The sequence below is a fragment of the Notamacropus eugenii genome, chromosome 3 (assembly GCF_028372415.1).
Source record: "Notamacropus eugenii isolate mMacEug1 chromosome 3, mMacEug1.pri_v2, whole genome shotgun sequence".
NCBI lineage: Eukaryota > Metazoa > Chordata > Mammalia > Diprotodontia > Macropodidae > Notamacropus > Notamacropus eugenii.
In genome coordinates, this window is record NC_092874.1 from 421328773 (window position 1) to 421351743 (window position 22971).

At 38.7% G+C, this 22971-nt stretch overlaps 1 protein-coding gene and 1 non-coding gene across 4 annotated transcripts in view; both read right to left on the bottom strand.

Annotated features, from left to right (window-relative positions):
• Positions 1-22971, bottom strand: part of XYLB (xylulokinase) — a 240423-nt gene that overhangs the window by 85795 nt on the left and 131657 nt on the right. The window lies entirely within an intron of this gene.
• Positions 8750-8874, bottom strand: LOC140497932 (U6atac minor spliceosomal RNA). The gene has a single exon (XR_011964934.1). It is a non-coding gene; the product is annotated as a U6atac minor spliceosomal RNA (small nuclear RNA).

Here is a 22971-nt window from a genome sequence, read left to right on the forward strand (position 1 = left end):
TATAGAACATGTATAGGGAAGTGATGGCAGCTGAGGCTGGGAAAACAAGCTGGATTTCATTTATAAAGACCTTTGAATGCCAAGCTAAGGAGTTTGGACTTTATTTCTTAGGCACTAGGGATCCATTGAAGGTTACTAGGGAACTCAGTGACATGATTAGTGACATTGGAGCATCTGGTTTACTTCAAAGCAAACCATCATACTGGGGCAGGTTGCTTCCTGCTGGTCACAGTCAAGAGGATCCTTGTGCAGTACAATAAGGATTGAAACTTGTTTAATGAAGTTAAAAGATCAGAAATACCAGTACTGGTCTAGGTCCAAATCCATAAATTCAACCTTCTCCCTGGAATCTACCTAAGGGGGTCTGAGAGCCTGTTCTTATAAAGACCAGAGCAGTAGGAGGCAGTTGATATCTAACCATGAGGGAATCTCAAAATGAAGATCCGTTTGGATGATCAAACATATACCATACACCCTAACATACAATGGGGGGGGGGGGGGGGAGAGAGAGTTGACCCTAATCCTCAATAAAGTACTTACATTCTTATCTCCACCACATGGATTCCATTGTTTTTTTTCCAAGACTCAGTTCAATCACCACCTTCCCTATTGCTCCTCCCATCCCCTCCAGCTACCCATAACACTCCTTCTCAAAACTGCCTTGCATTAATTTTGTTTATTTTTTATACATGAGAAGCAGCATGGTGCAGTGGGTAGAGAGCTAGCCTCAGAGTGAGGAAGACTGTCTTTGACTTCATCTGGGTGACCCCAGGCAAGTCCCTTAATTTCCCCAAACCCTAGGCAACTCTCTAAAATGATAAGTTGCAGAGAAGGTGATGACATCCATTGGTAGTTATTTCCTCATTTAGGGAGTTCCCCATACCAACGAAATCATAGGTCTTGTCTCTATCCCTACATCCTATATATATATATGTGCTTATATATTGCCTACCCTGGTAAGTTACAATACACTTATATATTGTCTCCTGATAGGATATAAGCTTATTAAGGGCAGAGATGCTTTCTTTCTCTTTCTTTCTTTCTTCCTTTCTTTCTTTCTTTCTTTCTTTCTTTCTTTCTTTCTTCCTTCCTTCCTTTCTTCTTTCTTTCTTTCTTTCTTTCTTTCTTTCTTTCTTTCTTTCTTTCTTTCTTTCTTTCTTTCTCTCTCTTTCTTTCAGAAAACCCTTTCTTTCTTCCTTTCTTTCTTACTTTATATGCCCAGCACCTATCCCATGCCTAACACACATAGTGAATGCTAAGTGCCCACTGTCTGATTCCTTAACTCTTTTCATGTTTCTCATATTGAAATCACAAGTGGACTTATCAAAGGCATTTATCATGGCAGTATGATAAAGCCTAAGGATCCTTTCTTAGAATAATAGTTTTAACACAAAAAATAAAATACATAGGATCACAAAGGAAACCAATTATATTGGGGAAAAAATGTAATTTATCCCCATTCCTTGAAGCTCTTGGATCCCCTAAAACCTCTCCACAATCCCTTTGGGGTCCCTGGACACCAGACTAAGAACTCCTGGGTAGGCTTATTGTGCTTGACCTCAGAAGACAGAGCTAGGAACACTGGGCAGAAATTAAAGAGAAGCATATTATGGCTCAATATAAGAAAGAAACTGACTGATGTCACAGTGACTACTACCGCATAAGCCTCCTCTTCCATTTCTATAAGGACAGATATAAAATGTTATCCTAATAGCAGCTAAGAATTGTATACCATGTGGTGCATACAGATAATAAAGCAAATGTTAAAGGAATTTTATCTGTCCTTGCTAATTTGTAGAAAATCAAATCAGTAATATCAGTCAATGAGCAAGATAAAAAAATCACATAAGTATTAGCCAAAAACAAACAAAACAACTTGGTTTATGCCAAAAGGCCAAGAGAATGTTCATTGACTATATTGACGTCAAGCTTGAGGAAAATGTGAAAAGGGAACAGTGAGCTTTTGTTGTATGTCCCTGTCCAGAGTAGGTCTAACAACTGACTGAAAGGTATAGGGAACATAAAATGTCATGACATGTATTTTTTGTTGACTATAAAGAAGTACTAGCCTCTGTGGAGCAAAGCACAATTTTAAGTGCCCTCCCTTGAAAAAACATCTCCTGCCTATATGTTAGAATCACATAAAATTTTTTTATACATGCAACCACAGAAATAACTTTGATCAATGACCTTCTGATCGTTATGTCAGACATAAACTGGCACATATTTTCACCAAAGGTATTGACTATTGTATGGAAGATACCCTGTGTAGCATTCAAAGCAGAGGGGGATCCCCTATAAATAGTGAAGCTTTCTCAGATGTTCCTATATCTGGATGACATGGCTGATTGTATCAATCATTAGCATATTTAGATTATTGGTCCTTATAGGAAGAAACACACAAAAGTGGATGAAGAATGCACCTTGCTCAGATTATGACATACAGTTGGATGGATGGATCATTGAGCTATTCCATCATTTTACATATATCTCGGACAGGCCTTGCAAACAACAATGCAAGCCCAGATCTGAACTAGAAGCCTGAGATGAAGGATATTTGGGAAATCATACAATGCTTTCAGTGATCTGAAATTGTGGGGACTTATGGCATGTAGGATGTTGGGCCTTAAACTCTCTGGATTACAAAGATAGATAGACAGAGACAGACAGAGATAGATAGAAAGATAGACAGACAGACAGACAGACAGACAGACAGACAGACAGACAGACAGACAGACAGACAGATAGATAGATAGATAGATAGATAGATAGATAGATAGATAGATAGATAGATAGGTAGGTAGGTAGATAGGTAGGTAGGTAGATGGGTGGATAGATAAATTAGATAAGGAGAGGTGGGGCAAAGAAGAGGAGGGGCAAAGGAAAGGATAAAGGAAGGAAGAGACTGGGGGGAGGTATGAAAGGGAGAAGAGAAGAGAAAAAGATTTTTCTAAGTGTTTACTATATGCCAGGCACTGTGCTGGCTCCGCACATACAAATAAAAATAAATAATATAGTTCCTGACCTCATAAAGGGGGAAGATGCATAAAAGGATGCAGGAAAGAGTGAGGTATGTATTGGCATGATGTGGTGATAGACAAGAAGAGGTGAGGAGGCCTAGTGAAAGCTCACCTATCAGAGTGGGTGTCTGAAGGGGAGAACTCAAGTTTCTGGAGGACGGAGATAAGGAGGCAGCCAGAGAGCAGGCAGCATGATACAGAGACGGCTGTGAAATGGTGTCTAAAGTCCCTTCTGACTATAACCCTGTTCTACTGTGGTCAAACACTACTATTTTTCTGATGGTGCTATGTGGTCATAAATCATGGCCCATTAGGGTGTCCAAAGAATCAGAACTGCAGGTTACCCATAGAGCAATGGGCAGAAACATGAAGGATGGAAGAAGACAGTATCATACTACTGATAACGATTTGCATTCAAGAAGAGACATAAAAGACATCCATGATATACACTGCTAGAAAAGTTGTGCTGGTGATATTGTTTCAGTAAGAGATAACAGATGGATAGTCTGAATGTTGCTCTGGCTTGCACAAAATATTTTTTAAAAGACTTCAAATAAGTCTTCTAGCATGTTGGATAGGTCCTCTGTGAAGGATTTATGGAGATAATGTGAATTAAAGCAATCCTGAGGTATTACCTTATATTGATCAGATTGGCAAGGATAAAAGATACCATATGGGCATTGGAACAGAAGTGCTGTGGGAAAACAGGCATGCTAATGCATTATAGGTGGAACTGTGTATCAGTTCAACCATTCAAGAAAGTGATTTGGAATTACATTTTTAAAGTGATTAAACCATATATATCCTTTATCATGTCATGGCTAGATGGGGCAGGGGACATCTCCAGTCATCCTGATCTATATCTTGCAACTGGACCCAGATGGCTCTGGAGGAGAAAATGAGGTGGGTGACTGCACAGTCCTCCCTCACTTAAACCCAAGTGACTTGCAAGTCATGGTACCACCTTCCTGATATCAAGGTCCTCTTCAAGAATGAAGAACAAACAACAGCTAGGTGGGACATCAGATAGCGCACTGGGCCTGGGGTCAGGAAGATCTGTTTTTAAATCTGCCCTCAGATATTTACTAGCTGTGTGACCCTGGACAAATCATTCAACCTCTACCTGCCTCAGTTTCCTCATCTGTAAAATAGGAATAATAATAGTACCTACTCTACCTCCCAGGGCTACTGTGAGAATCAAATGAGATGGTATTTTAAAGTATTTTGCAAATTTTTTATTTTTATTTTTATTTTTTAATGTTTAACAATCACTGCCATACAATTGCGATTTTATCCCCCGCTACCTACCCCCCACTACCCCCCTCCCTCCCCACGACTGCATACAATTCTGTATAGATTCTACATATACTTTCCTATTGAGTATATTTTCACTATAGTCATGCTATGTAGTCAGACTAAGATAAATGAAAGAAATCGTATAACAAATCAGATACACAAACACATACACATACACAAACATGATCTGCAACATTATGTGAGTGACTTCCATATTTCTCTCTCTGAGTGTGCAAGGCATTTTGCCTTGAGATCCACCATTGGGATTTTTTTTTTTTTTTGTAAGAAGTTCTTGTGTTATTACAAAAATCTAAGTCTACCAGAAAAAACTCTCACACACTGTGGTCGTTGCTGTGCATAAAGTTCTCCTGGTTCTGCTCCTTTCACTCAGCATCAGGTCATATAAGTCCTTCCAGGCCTCTCTGAAGTCTTCTTGTTCATCATTTCTTATGGCACAATAGTACTTCATTACATTCATATACCATAATTTATTCAGCCATTCCCCAATTGATGGACATCCCCTTGACTTCCAGTTTTTGGCAACTACATAGAGTGCTGCTATAAATATTTTTGTACATGTGGGACCCTTTCCCATTTTTATGATCTCTTGGGGATATAGTCCTAGTAGCGATATTGCTGGGTCAAAGGGTACGCACATTTTTGTAGCCCTTTGGGCATAGTTCCAAATTGCTCTCCAGAATGATTGGATGCGCTCGCAGCTCCACCAACAATGAATTAGTGTTCCAACTCTCCCACATCCTCTCCAGCATTTATCATTTTCTTGTTCTGTCATGTTTGCCAATCTTATAGGTGTGATGTGGTACCTCAGAGTTGTTTTGATTTGCATCTCTCTAACCAATAGTGATTTAGAGCATTTTTTCATATGATTATAGATAGCTTTAATTTCTTCCTCTGAAAATTGCCTGTTCATATCCTTTGACCATTTATCAATTGGGGAATGACTTGTATGATTATACATTTGGGTCAGTTCTCTATATATTCTAGAAATGAGGCCTTTATCCCCGAGCTTAGCTGTAAAAATTCTTTACCAATTTACTACATCCCTCCGGATTTTGGTTGCATTGGGTTTGGTTGTGCAAAAACTTCTCAGTTTAATGTAATCAAAGTTATCCATTTTGCATTTCATAATGCATTCTATCTCTCCTTTAGTAAAGAATTCTTCCCTTCTCCATAGATCTGATAAATACACTATTCCTTGCTTCTCCAGTTTATTCATGGTATCAATCTTTATACCTAAATCATGTACCCATTTGGACTTTATTCTTGTGTACGGTGTCAGGTATGGGTCTATGCCTAATTTCTGCCACACTGTTATCCAGTTTTCCCAGCAATTTTTGTCAAACAATGAGTTCTTATCCCAGAAGCTGGGGTCTTTGGGTTTATTAAACAGAAGGTTGCTATATTCCTTGCCTACTGCATCTTGAGTGCCAAGTCTATTCCACTTGTCTACCTCTCTGTTTCTTAGCCAATACCAAGTGGTTTTGATAATTGCTGCTTTATAGTACAGTTTGAGGTCTGGTAGCGCTAAGCCACCTTCCAAAGCATTTCTTTTCATTAGTCCCTTTGATATTCTGGACCTTTTGTTTTTTCAAATGAATTTTGATATTATTTTATCCAGCTCTAGAAAGTAATTGTCTGATAGTTTAATTGGTATGGCACTAAATAAGTATATTAATTTGGATAGAATTGTCATTTTTATTATATTAGCACGGCCTACCCATGAGCAAGTAATGTTTTTCCACTTACTTAAATCTGACTTTATTTGTGCAAAAAGTGTCTTGTAATTGTGTTCATATAATCCCTGGGTTTGTTTTGGCAGGTAGACTCCTAAGTATTTTATACTGTCTACCCTAGCTTTAAATGGGATTTCTCTTTCTATCTCTTGCTGTTGGACTTTGTTGCTAATATATAGGAATGCAGAAGATTTGTGTGGGTTTATTTTGTACCCTGCAACTTTGCCAAAGTTGTTTATTAATTCAAGTAATTTTTTACTTGAATCTCTGGGATTCTCTAGGTAAATCATCATATCATCTGCAAAGAGTGATAACTTAGTTTCTTCTTTGGCTATTCTTATTCCTTGAATATCTTTATCTTGTCTAATTGCTACAGCTAACATTTCTAGTACCATATTGAATAATAGTGGTGATAATGGACAACCTTGTTTCACCCCTGATCTTATTGGGAATGCATCTAGCTTATCCCCATTGCATATAATGCTTGCTGAAGGTTTTAGATAGATACTGCTTATTATTTTATGGAAAGTTCCCTTTATTCCTACGTTCTCCAATGTTTTTAGTAGGAATGGATGTTGTATTTTGTCAAAAGCTTTTTCTGCATCTATTCAGATAATCATGTGATTTTTGTTAGCTTTGTTGTTGATGTGATCGATAATGGTAATAGTTTTCCTAATATTGAACCAGCCCTGTAGTCCTGGTATGAATTCTACCTGATCATAATGTATTAATCTCCTGATAAGATGCTGTATTCGTTTTGCTAAAATCTTATTTAAAATTTTTGCATCTATATTCATTGGGGAAATTGGTCTATAATTTTCTTTCTCTGTTTTGTCTCTTCCTGGTTTGGGTATCAAAACCATATTTGTATCATAGAAAGAATTTGGGAGGACTCCTTCTTCCCCAATTTTCAAAAATAGTGTATGTAATATTGGAATTAACTGTTCTTTAAATGTTTGATAGAATTCACTTGTGAATCCATCTGGCCCTGGAGATTTTTTCCTAGGGAGTTCATTGATGGCTTGTTCAATTTCTTTTTCTGAGATGGGGTTGTTTAAGTATTCAACTTCCTCTTCTGTTAATCTGGGCAATTTGTATTTTTTAAAATATTCATCCATCTCGTTTAGATTATCGAATTTGTGGGCATAAAGTTGGACAAAGTAGTTTCTAATTATTGTTTTAATTTCCTCCTCATTGGAGGTGAGTTCACCCCTTTCATTTTTAATATTAGTAATTTGATTTTCTTCTTTCTTTTTTTAAATCAGATTGACCAAAGGTTTATCAATTTTATTAGTTTTTTCATAAAACCAACTATTGGTTTTATTTATTAATTCAATAGTTTTCTTAATTTCAATTTTATTAATCTTTCCTTTGGTTTTCAGTATTTCTAATTTGGTATTTACTTGGGGATTTTCAATTTGTTCTTTTTCTAGCTTTTTCAACTGCAAGCCTAAGTCATTGATCTCCTCTTTCTCTATTTTATTTATGTAAGCATTCAAAGATATAAAACTTCCCCTAATAACTGCTTTTGCAGTATCCCATAAGTTTTGGTATGTTGTCTCACTATTGTCATTCTCTTGAATGAAATTGTTGATTGTTTCTATGATTTCTTCTTTAACCCAACCCTTCTTTAGAATTAGATTATTTAGTTTCCAATTGATTTTTGGTTTCTCTTTCCATGGCCTTTTATTACATGTAATTTTTAATGCATTATGATCTGAAAAGGATGCATTGATTATCTCTACCTTTCTGCACTGGATTGTGAGATTTTTATGTCCTAGTACATGGTCAATTTTTGTAAATGTTCCATGTACCGCTGAGAAAAAGGTATATTCCTTTCTATTCCCATTTAATTTTCTCCAAAGACCTATCATATCTACCTTATCCAGAGTTTTATTTACCTCCTTAACCTCTTTCTTGTTTATTTTGAGGTTGGATTTATCGAGTTCAGAGAGGGGGAGGTTGAGGTCCCCCACTAGTATAGTTTTGCTATCAATTTCTTCCTTCAACTCCCCCAACCTCTCCTCTAAGAATCTGGATGCTATACCACTTGGAGCATACATGTTTAGTAATGATATTGCTTCATTGTCTATGGTGCCTTTTAGCAGGATATAGTTTCCATCCTTATCCCTTTTGATTAGATCTATTTCTGCTTTTGCTTTGTCTGAGATTAGGATTGCTACTCCTGCCTTTCTTACATGAGCTGAAGCACAATATATTCTGCTCCATCCTTTGACCTTTATCCTATGTGTATCCCCCCGTTTCAAATGTGTTTCTTGTAAGCAGCATATTGTTGGATTATGGCTTTTAATCCATTCTGCTATCCATCTCCGTTTTATGGGAGAGTTCATTCCATTCACATTCACAGTTATGATTACAATCTGTGTATTTCCCTCCAACCTCTTTCCCACCATTTGTGCTTTTAGCTCTCCCGTCTCCCTTCCCCTCCTCAATAGTATTCACTTTTCTCCCCCTCCTCCTGCAGCCTTCCCCTCTTTCTTTTAGCCCCCCTCCCTTTTACTCCCCTTTACTCTTATTGCTTCTTTCCTCCCTTTTAGCCACCCTCCCCTTTCTTCCCCCTTCCCCTCCTACTACCTATAGAGCTAGTTAGGATTATCTACTTAAGATTATTGTTCCCTCCTTTGAACAAATCAGATGAGAGTACCTCTCAAACAATGCAAAACATGGTTAGATGCCACAGAGTAGGTGGCAATGCCTTAACCGTATATGTGTTGTAAAGGCCACTAGGACCTCTTCCATCCTTATCAAGGGGAGTGCTAACCTTCTCTCCTTTCATACAACACATATTTTGCAAATTTTAAAGCACTATGTAAAGGCTAGTCATCATTTATGATAGTACTACTAGGTATATGCTTCAAGCAGGTCAAAGACAAAGTGAAAGGTCCCATATGTACAAAAGTAATTATTAGCATCATTTTTTACAGTAGTGAACAACTGGAAGGAAAGTGAGTGCCCCGTCACTGGGGAATGGCTGTACAAATTGCAGTAAATGAATATAATTAATGTTATCGTGAAGAAAATATAAAAAAAAGAAAGAAAGAGAGAAAGAAAAAAGAAAGATTAAAAATCTGAAGGATTCAAAGAGCCCTGGGGAGAAAATGTAAAGAGATACAAAGTACAGTAACAAAAATCAGGAGATAATTTATAAAAATGTAAAGAAAAACCAGACTGAAAGACTTGTAAATTGTGATCAGCACAGGGACCAATGGTGACATCCCAGGACTGATGGTGAAGCATGTCTCCCGCCCCTCAGTAGAAAGGTGACAGGTTACAGCTGTGGAATAAGGCACATGTTTCCAGACATGGCCAATGTAAGTTTTTCCTTAATTGTACTTATTTGCTTACAAAAGGGAAAGTTCTTTTTCTAGGGTGGATGAAGTCATTGGGAAAAGAGATTTGCTGTGAAAAAGGAGAAAGGAGCATCTACCAAACACTTTAAAAATAAATTTTAAAAAAAGGATTGTCATAGCCCAGAACTGTCAAGGATAAGACATGGATGAGGAGTGGGTATGTGAGCTGGAGGAAGGAATAACTACACAAACAATCGAATGAAGGAAGGAAACTTCCTAACCAATGGAGTTGCCCTCTAAATGGAATGGGCTAACTCAGGCATAAGTGAGCTCCTCCATTTTCGAGGTCTTCACATGAAGACTGGAGGGTCACCTTCCAGGAAAATGGTAGAATAAATTTCTGTTCAGGTATAGGCAGGACTAGATCATCCAACTCTGACACTGTATGACTTTAACCCAATTAATAAGTGGCCAAGTTTACATTTAACTGGAGCTTTCCTGGTTGCTTACTCAACAGAGTTTTTAATCAAATATACTACATTTAATGAAGAGTCAAGAATTTGCACTAGGAATAACAGACATAATGGGTATTTGTTCCACCCCACTAATCAACAACATATCAATAAAAACAGTATCTAGAATGGATAGGGGATTTGCCTCATTTGCATTTCTTAATTTAGTGTTTAGCTAATTTAACAATCATAATGATTTAATTCAAATTAAAATCTGGAGTGAAATAAAACAATTTTAAAAAGTCATTAAAGATTTCATTAAGTTCCATCTAAATTAATAACTTTCTTAATGCCATTTTCAGGAAGTGTGTGCATGTGAGTGTGTTCTCCTTGAAACAAACATGGTTTCCTCTGTGCATTTAAGCTTCAGACAAGTCTTGTTAGATTTATTGGCATTACTTCAGGCAATTAATTAATATACATTAAAATTCTTTAGGAAAAAGAACAAAGACTGGCCAGAAAATGGATGGAGCTTTTTTTTTCCATGCTTCAAATTCAATTGAGATAATTGGCCTTACATTCAAAGACCTTCACAATGGCAGCTGTCTTGAGATATGTTATTCATTAATTCATATTTTCAAAGCATTTGAAGCACTGTTCTTAAATAGTGTACATAGGTCCATAAGTTATTTAATTTTCAAACTATAAATTCATCTGTCCATCCATATACCAATCAACTGAAATGTTGTATAATGTGTATATATTTGGTAAGTGGTTTCACAATCATTAATATTATAATAGGGGCAGCTAGGTGGCTCAGGAAGACCTGAGTTCAAAACCTGCCCCAGATATGTATGAGCTATGTGACCCTGGAAAAGTCACTTAACCTCTGTTTGCCTCAGTTTCCTCATCTGTAAAAAATGTGAATAACAATAATGGCACCTATGTCACAGGGTTGCTGTGAGGATCAAATGAGCTAATAATTGTAAAGTGCCTAGCACATAGCAGGTCCTATATAAGTGTTAACTATTAGTACAAGTTATTCTTCACACAGAAAATTGAGGTGGCTGTTTCACACTCTGTGAGTCTCCAAAAAAGTAGAAAAGATTTAAATGAAACCATCCATACTCTTTTCTCCAAATCCCTTTTACCACTAATGGCACACCTTTGTTCAATGATTACCTGGATTTTAAAGGGTCACCTATGACTGGGGATAATAGGATTAATTAACTAAGAATTTAAGTCATGTCAAGCTTAGGGAGGCTAGTCTGGAGTTTGGGTTATACAACAGTTCATGGCTGGGATTTGGAGTTAGGCTAGGTCTAAGATTAATAACCAGTTTGAAACTGGAGGCAGGAGATCAGGTTGTGGTTGAGGATATAGACAAGAATAACTCGATAGCCAGGAAACAGCTTTGCTCTGAAGGAAGTCAATAATATCTCTAAGCTCATACTGGGAGCTCTTTCCTAACCTTCTTCTATTTACCAGAATTTGGTGCTCTGGCTCCAAAAATATCAAATAGATTTCCTCACTTCAATAACTGGTCTCAGCTAGACTGAGATACACATCTAAATCAGATCACCAGCATCAGAGGAACAGCTCACCCTGGTTCTTAGGGGGTAAAGTTAATTTCCTCCAGCTCAGGCAGCCGCTGATGATAACACACCTCACTTGTGCTTTCTAAACGGTTATTTTCCTCCAAGATTTCTCTCTGCCTCTAAGACTCAATTTTGCTCATTGTGATTTCTGTTGTGGTATAACTTTGGCCAAAAGCTTAATGATTTGTTTTTATTTTCTTTATTTTCCTCTTAACAAGTACTTACTCTCTCTCCTTTTCACTTCCTACTTGCCCTAATTTGAAAGACAGAGATATTCCTCATAACAAATGGACAACCATTAAATGATATGAAGCTAATTCCCTCATTAGTTATGACCAAAAATGTGTCTCATTCTGCACTTTTAACCCATTACTTTTCTGGCAGGAGGTGGGTAGTATTCCATCATTTTATTTAGTTATTCCCAATGAAAAGAGCTGCTAAAATATTTTTGTATGTATTGGCCCTTTTCCTCTTTTCTTTGGATTCTTGGGGTTATAGGCTTAGTGGTAGTACTGTTGAATCAAAGTAAAAGCACAGTTTAGTGACTTTTAAAAGAGCACAGTTCCAAATTGTTTTCCAGATTGGCAAGATCCAACCACAACTCCACCCAAAGTCCCTCAAACATTCGTCATTTTCCTTTGTTTGGTCATCTTTGCAAATTTGGTAAGTGTCAGGTAGAACTACAGAATTGCTTTTTGCATTTCTCTAATTATTAGTAATTTAATTTATTATCGATAGCTTGAACTTCTTCCTTTAAAAACTACCTGTTAACATCCTTTAGCCATTTGTTTACTGGGGAATAGCACTTATATATTAGCATCTTTTTTTTCACTTCTTGGATATCAGACTTTTATCAAGGAAACTTGCTTTAAAGATTTGTTCCTGTTTTTCTGGCTCCCTTCTAATTTTAACTCAATATTTTTGTGCAAAATTTTAAAAATAATCTATATAATCAAAATTGTCCATTTTATTTTTATTGATCTTCTCTATCTCTTGTTTGGCCATGAAGTCTTTCCCTATCCATCTCTCAGAAAGGCAATTTCCTCCTTGCTTCTCTAATTAGATTACAATTTCATCTTTTATGTTTAAATTATTTGTTCATTTATAGTTTTATCGTGGTGTGTAGATATGAAGTGCTGATCTAGACCCAATTTCTGCCAGTCTGCTCTCCAGTTTTCCCATCAGATTTCATCAGATAATAAGTTCTTATTCCAGTAATTAGGGTCTTTGGGTTTGTCAACCCTTGCTACTATGTTGGTTTGCTTCTATAAGTTGTATACCTGGTTTGTTCCACTAATCAGGCTCCCTCTTTTTTAATTAGTACTGAGTCATTCTGATGATTATATGTAGACTTGTTTATTTCTTGTAATGCAGTGTAAGCTATCACTGGAAATAAGGAATTTGATCTTAACATCAATCAAAATATGAATATTATTCATGCTAATCTGAAAAGTAACCAAAAGAATGACAATAGCTCTCCTCCCATGGGGGCCTGAGATATTCTAAACCATGAGCAAAATGCTGGGCTACAAATCTTTAATTCTAAAAATATTCTTTTTTTTTTTTTTGGAGGGGGGAAGGCAAGGCAATTAGGGTTAAGTGGTTTGCCCAAGGTCACACAGCTAGTAAGTATCACGTATCTGAGGCAGGATCTGAACTCAGGTCCTTCTGACTCAGGGCCAGTGTTCTATTCATTGTACCACCTAGCTGCCCCACTTCTAAAAATATTCTGATGGAATGTTATGGGTTTAAAATCTACCCCTTTACCTAATGTTCCCATTTCTGTTGAGCTTATCAGCATTCTTCCAATCACTGGAGTTCAAAATCTTGGTGTCACCACTGGCTCTTGCCAAACCCTCCTCCTCTCCATCTCATCTGCTATCAAGCTTTTGTCAGTCTGTATCTGTTATATCCATCTCCTTTTATCTGAACACACAGGTTCTACCCTAGTTTAGGCCTTTATCACCAGAGGCCACCAACATGAGACCTTTCTTGACCGCCAATAATTAGTGCTCTGCCCCTCTTAAAATTACTCTAAATCTCTAGATAGATAATGTTACTCCCCATAGATTATAAATTCCTTGAGTCCAGGAACTATTTTACTTTTGTCTTTATAACCCTAGTGCCTTCAGTACATTAGTACAACCCCAATGGCAAACTTTTGGGAGTACCTGCATGAGAATCACAAATAGACATCACTAGGTTGCCATATGTGTTGTTAGATGGAACTCGTGAGCCAATGAGATCACAGATACATTCAAGTATAATCCCAGTGTTTAATAACACAAAATGTGAATAGTTAAGTGATCTATAATTTCATCACGATGTAGGATTTCTGGTAAGTAAATCCTCTCTACCAACAGAAATCAGCTTTAGACTATGAGAGGTTAGTTGAGTGAAATGCCTAAGGACGCGTAGCTAATAAATATCAGAGCTAGACCCACAACACATAGAACGGCTACAGGGAAGTAACTCGCGGCAAATTCTGCACCCAGAGGCCACGGAACATTGGAGCGAGGGAGATTTCTGTTCCGGAGAGACCTGCAAACCTCTCGCGGGGGGTCCTTCGCGCTGCGGACTGGGCGCCGGGACTGGGAGCAGAGGGCAGCCCTGCCGCGGCCGTGGCACCGAGAGGAAAAGATCCGAGCGGGCTTCAGGGATGGGATTCCCAGCGGCCACGCAGGTCCCTCCACCCAGAGAGGGACCTGCAAACCTCTCGCAAAAGGTCCATCGCGCTGCAGACGTGGAGCCCAGCCCAGACCTGCTGCGGCTGCGGCCGCGGCACCGAGAGAAACAGATCCGACCAGGCTTCAGGGACGGGATCACCAGCGGCCACACAAGTACCTCCACCCACAGGTGACGGGGGTCGGTGAGAGAGTCTCTTTGGCGGGTCGAGAGGGGAGTGGGGTGCCCCCATAATTCAGGGCCCCCGGAGGTAGAAGCTGAGAGGCGGCTGCAGACCAGGGCTCCACAAGTGGGCGGGAGCCTGGATCCATTGTGGAAGGTCTGTGCATAAACCCCCTGAGGGAACTGAGCCTGAGAGGCAGCCCTGCCCCCACCTGAGCACCTGATCTTAATCTCACACTGAATAGCAGCCCTACCCCCGCCAAAAGCCCTAAGGCTGGAAGCAGCATTTGAATCTCAGACCCCAAACTTTGGCTGGGAGGATCAGGAGGCGAGGTGGGTGTGAGGAGAATATTCAGAGGTCAAGTCACTGCTGGGAAAATGCCCAGAAAAGGGAAAAGAAATAAGACAATAGAAGGTTACTTTCTTGGAGAACAGACATTTCCTCCCTTCCTTTCTGATGAGGAAGAACAATGCTTACCATCAGGCAAAGACACAGAAATCAAGGCTTCTGTGTCCCAGCCCTCCCAATGGGCTCAGGCCATGGAAGAGCTCAAAAAGAATTTTGAAAATCAAGTTAGAGAGGTGGAGGAAAAACTGGGAAGAGAAATGAGAGAGATGAAAGAAAAGCATGAAAAGCAGATCAGCTCCCTGCTAAAGGAGACCCAAAAAAATGTTGAAGAAATTAACACCTTGAAAACTAGCCTAACTCAATTGGCAAAAGAGGTTCAAAAAGCCAATGAGGAGGAGAATGCTTTCAAAAGCAGAATTAGCCAAATGGAAAAGGAAATTCAAAAGCTCACTGAAGAAAATAGTTCTTTCAAAATTAAAATGGCACAGATGGAGGCTAATGACTTTATGAGAAAGCATGATATCACAGAACAAAGAGAGAAGAATGGAAAAATGGAAGATAATGTGAAATATCTCATTGGAAAAACAACAGACCAGGAAAATAGATCCAGGAGAGACAATTTAAAAATTATGGGACTACCTGAAAGCCATGATCAAAAGAAGAGCCTAGACATCATCTTTCATGAAATTATCAAGGAAAACTGCCCTGATGTTCTAGAACCAGAGGGCAAAATATATATTCAAGGAATCCACAGAACACCACATGAAAGAGATCCAAAAAGAAAAACTCCTAGGAACATTGTGGCCAAATTCCAGAGTTCCCAGGTCAAGGAGAAAATATTGCAAGCAGCTAGAAAGAAACAATTCAAGTATTGTGGAAATACAATCAGGATAACACAAGATCTAGCAGCCTCTACATTAAGGGACAGAAGGGCATGGAATAGGATATTCCAGAAGTCAAAGGAACTAGGACTAAAACCAAGAATCACCTACCCAGCAAAACTGAGTATAATACTTCAGGGGAAAAAGTGGTCATTCAATGAAATAGAGCATTTTCAAATTTTCTTGATGAAAAGACCAGAGCTGAAAAGAAAATTTGACTTTCAAACACAAGAATGAAGAGAACCATGAAAAGGTGAACAGCAAAGAGAAGTCATAAGGGACTTACTAAAGCTGAACTGTTTACATTCCTACATGGAAAGACAATATTTGTAACTCTTGAAACATTTCAGTATCTGGGTACTGGGTGGGATTACACACACACACACACACACATGCACACACGCACACATACATAGAGACAGAGTGCACAGAGTGAATTGAAGAGGATGGGATCATATCTTAAAAAAAAAATGAAATCAAGCAGTGAGAGAGAAATATATTGGGAGGAGAAAGGGAGAAATTGAATGGGGCAAATTATCTCTCATAAAAGAGGCAAGCAAAAGACTCATTAGTGGAGGGATAAAGAGGGGAGGTAAGAGAAAAACATGAAGTCTACTCTCATCACATTCCACTAAAGGAAAGAATAAAATGCACACTCATTTTGGTAGGAATACCTATCTCATAATACAGGAAAGTGGGGGATAAGGGGACAAGCAGGGTGGGGGGGATGATAGAAGGGAGGGCATGGGGAGGAGAGTGCAGTTCGAGGGGAGGAGAGTGCAGTTCGAGGTCGACACACATGGGGAGGGATAGGATTAAAAGAGAATAGAAGTAATGGGGGACAGGATAGGATGGAGGGAAATATAGTTAGTCTTATACAACACAACTATTATGGAAGTCATTTGCAAAACTACACAGATTTGGCCTATATTGAATTGCTTGCTTTCCAAAGGGAAGGGGTGGAGAGGGAGGGAGGTAAAGAATGTGGAACTCAAAGTGTTAGGATCAACTGTCGAGTAATGTTCTTGCCACTAGGAAATAAGAAATACAGGTAAAGGGGTATAGAAAGCTATCTGGCCCTACAGGACAAAAGAGAAGATTGAGACAAGGGCAGAGAGGGATGATAGAAGAGAGAGCAGATTGGTCATAGGGGAAATTAGAATGCTTGGTGTTTGGGGGGGAGGGGATAAAAGGGGAGAAAATTTGTAACCCAAAATTTTGTGAAAATGAATGTTAAAAGTTAAATAAATAAATTTAATAAATATCAGAGCTAGGATTTGAATTCAGGTTTTCCTGACCACAAGCCCAACACTCTCACCATTACACTAGACTCCCTCTTTTGTATATAGTAGGGGATTAATAAGTGTTGAATTAAAGTGAGTTATCCAGGGGGTGGAGACAAGAAGCATGGACCTGCTTGAGTTTTCCCCCTAAAGCCCTTAAAATATCTACAAAAAATGACTCTAAACCAATTCTAGAGCAGGAGAAGCCACAAAATGACAAAGTGAAACAGATTTCCAGTCGAAGACAATCTGGAAGGCCAACAAGAAGGGTGTATTGCATCAGGTTCAGAGTGGAGCACAGCCCAGCATGGTCCATGCTGGAACAGAATGGACTAGAGCAGGCTTCAGGGCACTGAATCATGGGCAGCTGCTGTAGTTTCCAAGTTTCTCAATCCACAAACACCAAAGACAGTTTCAAAGGTCAGTGAAAAAGCTCTTTTTTCTGGGTGAGAGGGGAGCACAGTGGGGCCCCAACCTCAGTCTACAGATGGTGGAGAATCAAGCAGCTGACCTGGGTCTCAGTTCTGAATGGTGGTCTTGGGGTGAGGAGAAGCTCTGGCATGGCAGAGCTAGGGGCAGCTGTGGAGAGGAAATCCTACACGCAGAGGCAGGGCAGAAAAGAATGCTTGTGGTTGCTCACAGTGCATAATACAGACCAGGAGAGAGTAAACACCCCTCCCTTGTGTATACCATGTTGGAGGAACTGAGAAATTACAGATCCCTAGAGATATCTTGGAGAACAGCTGCACAAAACTCTGAAGCCTGGGGTAGTACACCCTCCACTTGACAAAGGTCTCAAAAATCAAATAACTGGTTGGGGAAATGCCCCAAAAGGGGAAAAAATAAGACTATAGAAGGTTACTTTCTTGGTGAAAAGGTATTTTCTTCCATCCTTTTGGGTGAAGAAGATCAAAGCATGCAACTGGAGAAAGACAGCAAGATCAAGGCTCCTATATTCAAGGCCTTCAAAAAAAAAATATGAAATGGTCTCTGGCCATGGAAGAGTACAAAAAAGATTTTGAAAATCAAGTAAGAGAGGTGGAGGAAAAATTGGGAAGAGAAATGAGAGTAATGCAAGAAAATCACGAAAAACAAGTCAACAGCTTGCTAAAAGAGACACACACAAAAATGTTGAAGAAAAAAATAACTTTAAAAATAGACTAACCCAAATGGCAAAAGAGATCCAAAAAGCCAATGAGAAGAAGAATACCTTAAAAAGAAGAATTGGTCAAATGGAAAAGGAGGTCCAAAAGCTCACTGAAGAAAATAGTTCTTTAAAAATGAGAATGGAGCAGATGAAAGCTAATGACTTTATGAGAAATTAAGAAATTATAAAACAAAACCAAAAGAATGAAAAAATAGTAGACAATATAAAATATCTCACTGGAAAAACAATTGACCTGGAAAAGAGATTCAGTAGAGATAATTTAAAAATTATTGGTCTACCTGAAAACAATGAGCCTAAACATCATCTTCCAAGAAAATATCAAGGAAAATCGCCTTGATATTCTAGAACCAGCATGGAAAATAGAAATGTAAAGAATTTACCAATCACCTCCTGAAAGAGATCCCAAAAGGAAAACTCCTAGGAATATTGTAGTCAAATTCAGAGTTCCCAGATCAAGGAGAAAATATTACAAGCAAGGAGGCAGAGCCAAGATGGAGGAGTAGAAAAATCTACTCTAGCTCTTCCCTCACACCCCACAAAATACCTGTAAAAATAACTCTAAACAAACTCTAGAGCAGTGGAAACCACAAAGCAATGGAGTGAAGGAGATTTCTAGCCCAGGGCAGCCTGGAGAGCCAACAGGAAAGGTCTACAGCATGGGGTGTGGAGTGAAGTGCAGCTCCTGGAGCCCAGCCCAGTCTTGGCCATGTGGCACCAGCAGAAAGAGGACCAGAGAAGGCCTTGGGGGGGCGGAATACCCAGCAGCAGCTGTGCTTCCCAGATCACTCAGCCCACAAATGCCAACGAAAGCTTTGAGAAGACAACAGGGTCCTCCCCTAGCCCAGCTCCAGGTGGCAGTAGCAGTAGCAGCAGCATCCATTTTTGGAGCCCTTGGCCTAAAGACCCTGGAGGAATTGAGCCAATGATCTGGGTCTCAGCCCTGAGTGACAACCTGGGGGTGAGGAAGACTGCTGGCATGGTGGAGCTGGTGGAAGCTCTGGAAAGGGAATTTTACTTGCAAACCCTGAGCAGAAAAGCTTTGGTACCTCCCAGACCACAACGCAGACCAGGAGAGGAGTAAACTCCTCTCCCTTGTTTGTGACACCTTGGAGGAACTGGGAACTTACAGGTCACCAGAGCATATCCCCCTCTTGACAAAGGACTCAAAAGTCAAGTAACTGGCTGGCAAAATGCCCCAAAAACAGGAAAAATAAGAAGGTTAATTTCTTGGTGAACAGGTATTTTCTTCCATCCTTTTGGATGAGGAAGAACAATGCTTACCATCAGAGGAAGACATAAAAGTCAAGGCTTCTGCAACCAAAACCTCCAAAATAAATTTGTAATGGTCTCAGGCCATGGAAGAGCTCAAAAAGGATTTTGAAAATCAAGTCAGAGAGGTGCAGGAAAAATTGGGAAGAGAAATGAGAGGAATGCAAGAAAATCATGAAAAAAACAAGAAATTGCTAAAGGAGACCCAAAAAAATGCTGAAGAAAATAACACCTTTAAAAATAGACTAACTCAAATGGCAAAAGAGGCCCCAAAAGCCAATGAGGACAAAAAGCAGAATTAGCCAAATGGAAAAGGAGGTTCAAAAGCTCACTGAAGAAAATAGTTCTTTAACAATTAGAATGGAGCAGATGGAAGCTAATGGCTTTATGAGAAATCAAGATATTACAAAACAAAACCAAAAGAATGCAAAAATAGAAGACTGTGAAATATCTCATTGGAAAAACAATTGACCTGGAAAATAGATCCATTAGAGACAATTTAAAAATTATGGAACTACCTGAAAGCCATGATAAAAAAAAGAGACTAGACATCATCTTTCATGACATTATCAAGGAAAATTGCCCTGATATTCTAGAACCAGAGGGTAAAATAAATATTATTGAATAAATAAATTGAATAAATTATTGAATAAATAAATATTGAAAGAATCCACAGATTACCTCCTGAAAGAGATCTGAAAAGAAAAACTCCTAGGAATATTGTAGCCAAATTCCAGAGTTCTCAGGTCAAGGAGAAAATATTGCAAGCAACCAGAAAGAAACAATTCATGTATTGTGGAAATACAATCAGGATAACACAAGATCTAGCAGCTTCTACATTAAAAGATCAAAGGGCATGGAATAGGATATTCCAGAAGTCAAAGGAACTAGGACTAAAACCAAGAATCACCTACCCAGCAAAACTGAGTATAATACTTCAGGGGAAAAAGTGGTCATTCAATGAAATAGAGCATTTTCAAGCATTCTTGACGAAAAGACCAGAGCTGAATAGAAAATTTGACTTTCAAACACAAGAATGAAGAGAACCATGAAAAGGTGAACAGCAAAGAGAAGTCATAAGGGACTTACTAAAGTTGAACTGTTTACATTTCTACATGGAAGGATAATATTTGTAATGCTTGAAACTTTTCTCAGTAATAGACAGAGGGCACAGGGTGAGTTAAATAGGAAGGGATGGTATCTAAACATACAAATTAAGGTGTGAGAGAGGAATATATTGGGAGGAGAAAGGGAGAAATAGAATCGGGCAAGTTATGTCTCATAAAAGAAGCAAGAAAAAGCTTTTTCAATGGAGGGAAAAAGGGGGGAGGTGAGAGAGGAAAATGTGGCATAAGGAGGGAATAATATGCACACTCAATTTGGTATGAAAATCTATTTTAAACTACAGGAAAGTAGTGGAGAAGGGGGATAAGTGGGGTGGGAGCATGATAGAAGGGAGGGCAAATGGAAGGAGGGAGTAATAAGAAGTAATCACTTTAATGGAGGGGCAAAGTCTAAAGAGAGAATAGAATAAATAGGGGGCAGGATAGGATGGAGGGAAATATAATTAGTCTTCACAGCATGAGTATGATGGAAGTCTTTAGCAAAACTACACATATATAGCCTATATTGAATTGCCTGCCTTCTCAGTGTGGATGGGTGGGGAGAAAAGGCAGGGAGAGAAGTTTAAGGAATAAGTGTTGAGAATTGTTTTTGCATGCAACTGGGAAAGAAGAAATACAAGTAATGGGGTATAGAAACCTATCTTACCCTACAAGAAAAGAGAGAAGATGGGGATAAGGGAAGGGAGATGTGTGATAGAAGGGAGAGCAGATTGGAGAAGGGGTAATCAGAATGCATGGTATTTTGGGTGGGGGAGAGGAGGAATGGGGAGAAAATTTGGAACTCAAAATCTTGTGGAAATGAATGTTGAAAACTAAAAATAAATTAATTAATTTAAAAAAAGAAAATATTACAAGCAGCCAGAAAGAAACAATTCGAGTATTGTGGAAATACAATCAGGATAGCACAGGATTTAGCAGCTTCTACACTAAGGGACTGAAGAGCTTGGAATATGATATTCCAGAGGTCAGAGGAGATAGGATTAAAACCAAGAATCACCCTACCCAGCAAAACTGGCTATAATACTTCAGGGAAAAAAAGGAACTTCAATGAAATAGAGGACTTCCAAGCATTCTTGTTGAAAAGACCAGAGCTGAATAGAAAATTTGACACTCAAATACAAGAATCAAGAGAAACATGAAAAGGTAAACAGGAAAGAGAAGCCATAAGGAACTCATTAAAGTTGTAGAGTTTACATTCGTACATGGAAAGATGATATTTGTAATTCATGAGACCTTTTTCAGTTTTAAGGTAGTGAGAGGAAATACGCACATACACACGTATATGTGTGTGTGTGTGTGTACATACATATATGTAGGTGTATATAGGTATGTATGTAAGTGTATATGTATAGGTATATATATAGGTATATGTGTGTATGTATGTATATATACATAGAGGGCACAGGGTGAGCTGAATATGAAGGGAGAATAACTAAAAAATAAAATTTAATATTGAATGGAATGTACTAGGAGTAAGAGAAAGTGAGAGGCAGAATGTAGCAAATCATCTCACATAAAAGAGGCAAGAGCTTTTACAGTGGAAGTTCGGAAGAGGGGGGAGATGAAAAATAAGTGAGCCTTACTCTCATGGGATTTGGCTTAAGGAGGGAATAACACTCTCAACTGAGTAAGGAAATCTATTTTACCCTGTGGAAAGGCAGGGGGGAAGGGGATAGCAGAGGAAAGATAAAAGAAGGGACAGTACAATCAGAAAAGGGACAATCAGAAGCAAACACTATTGTAGGGGGAAAAGTCAAGGGAAAGAATGGAATAAATAGAGGGCAGGACAGGACAGAGGGAAATGTGGTTAGTCTTTTACAACCTAACTGTTATGGAAGTGTTTTGAATGGTTACATATGTATGACCTATATTAAATTGCTTGTTTTCTCAATGAGGGTGAGTGGGGAGGGAGGGAAGAAGAGAATACGAAACTCAAAGTTTTAAAAATGAATGTTAAAAATTGTTTTTGCATGCAACTAGCAAACAAGATGTACAGGCAATGGGGTATAGAAATCTATTTTGCCCTACAGGAAAATAGAGGGGAGGGGGATGGAAGAAAGGGGAGTTATAGAACAGAGGACAGACTGGATGAAGTGGTGGATGTGGGTACACATTGTCCTGGGGTAGGAGGGTGAGGAAAGAGGGGGAGAAAATTTTGAATTCAAATGCTTGTGGAAGTGAATATTGAAAACTGAAAAATAAATAAATTATATGTTAAAATTTAAAAAAATAAAGTGAGTTATTCAAATGTCTGGATAAATAAGCGTCTGAATTCCACACAAACTCAGTCACAGAGAATGTTCTATTGTCTAAATGCAGAAATCACATGCTGTAAGTACTTTGACTTCTGCTGGTTATGCAGGAAATGCGATTGTTCTGTCAGTGACAGCATTTTATCAACATGCCAGGAAAGAGGCTGACAGTGCACTTTCCACACTTTCTTATTAAACCTTTCTTCCCCATTGTCTTCTTGTTCAGTTTCCCCAGCACAGGTAAGAGAACAAGATGAGAGGGGAGACAGAATGTAGAGAGAGAAAAAAACAACAGCTATTTCAACCAAAGAACTCTCCTACATGCAGGCAATTTCATATAATAAGATCAGTGTCTTCCCTTAGGTCC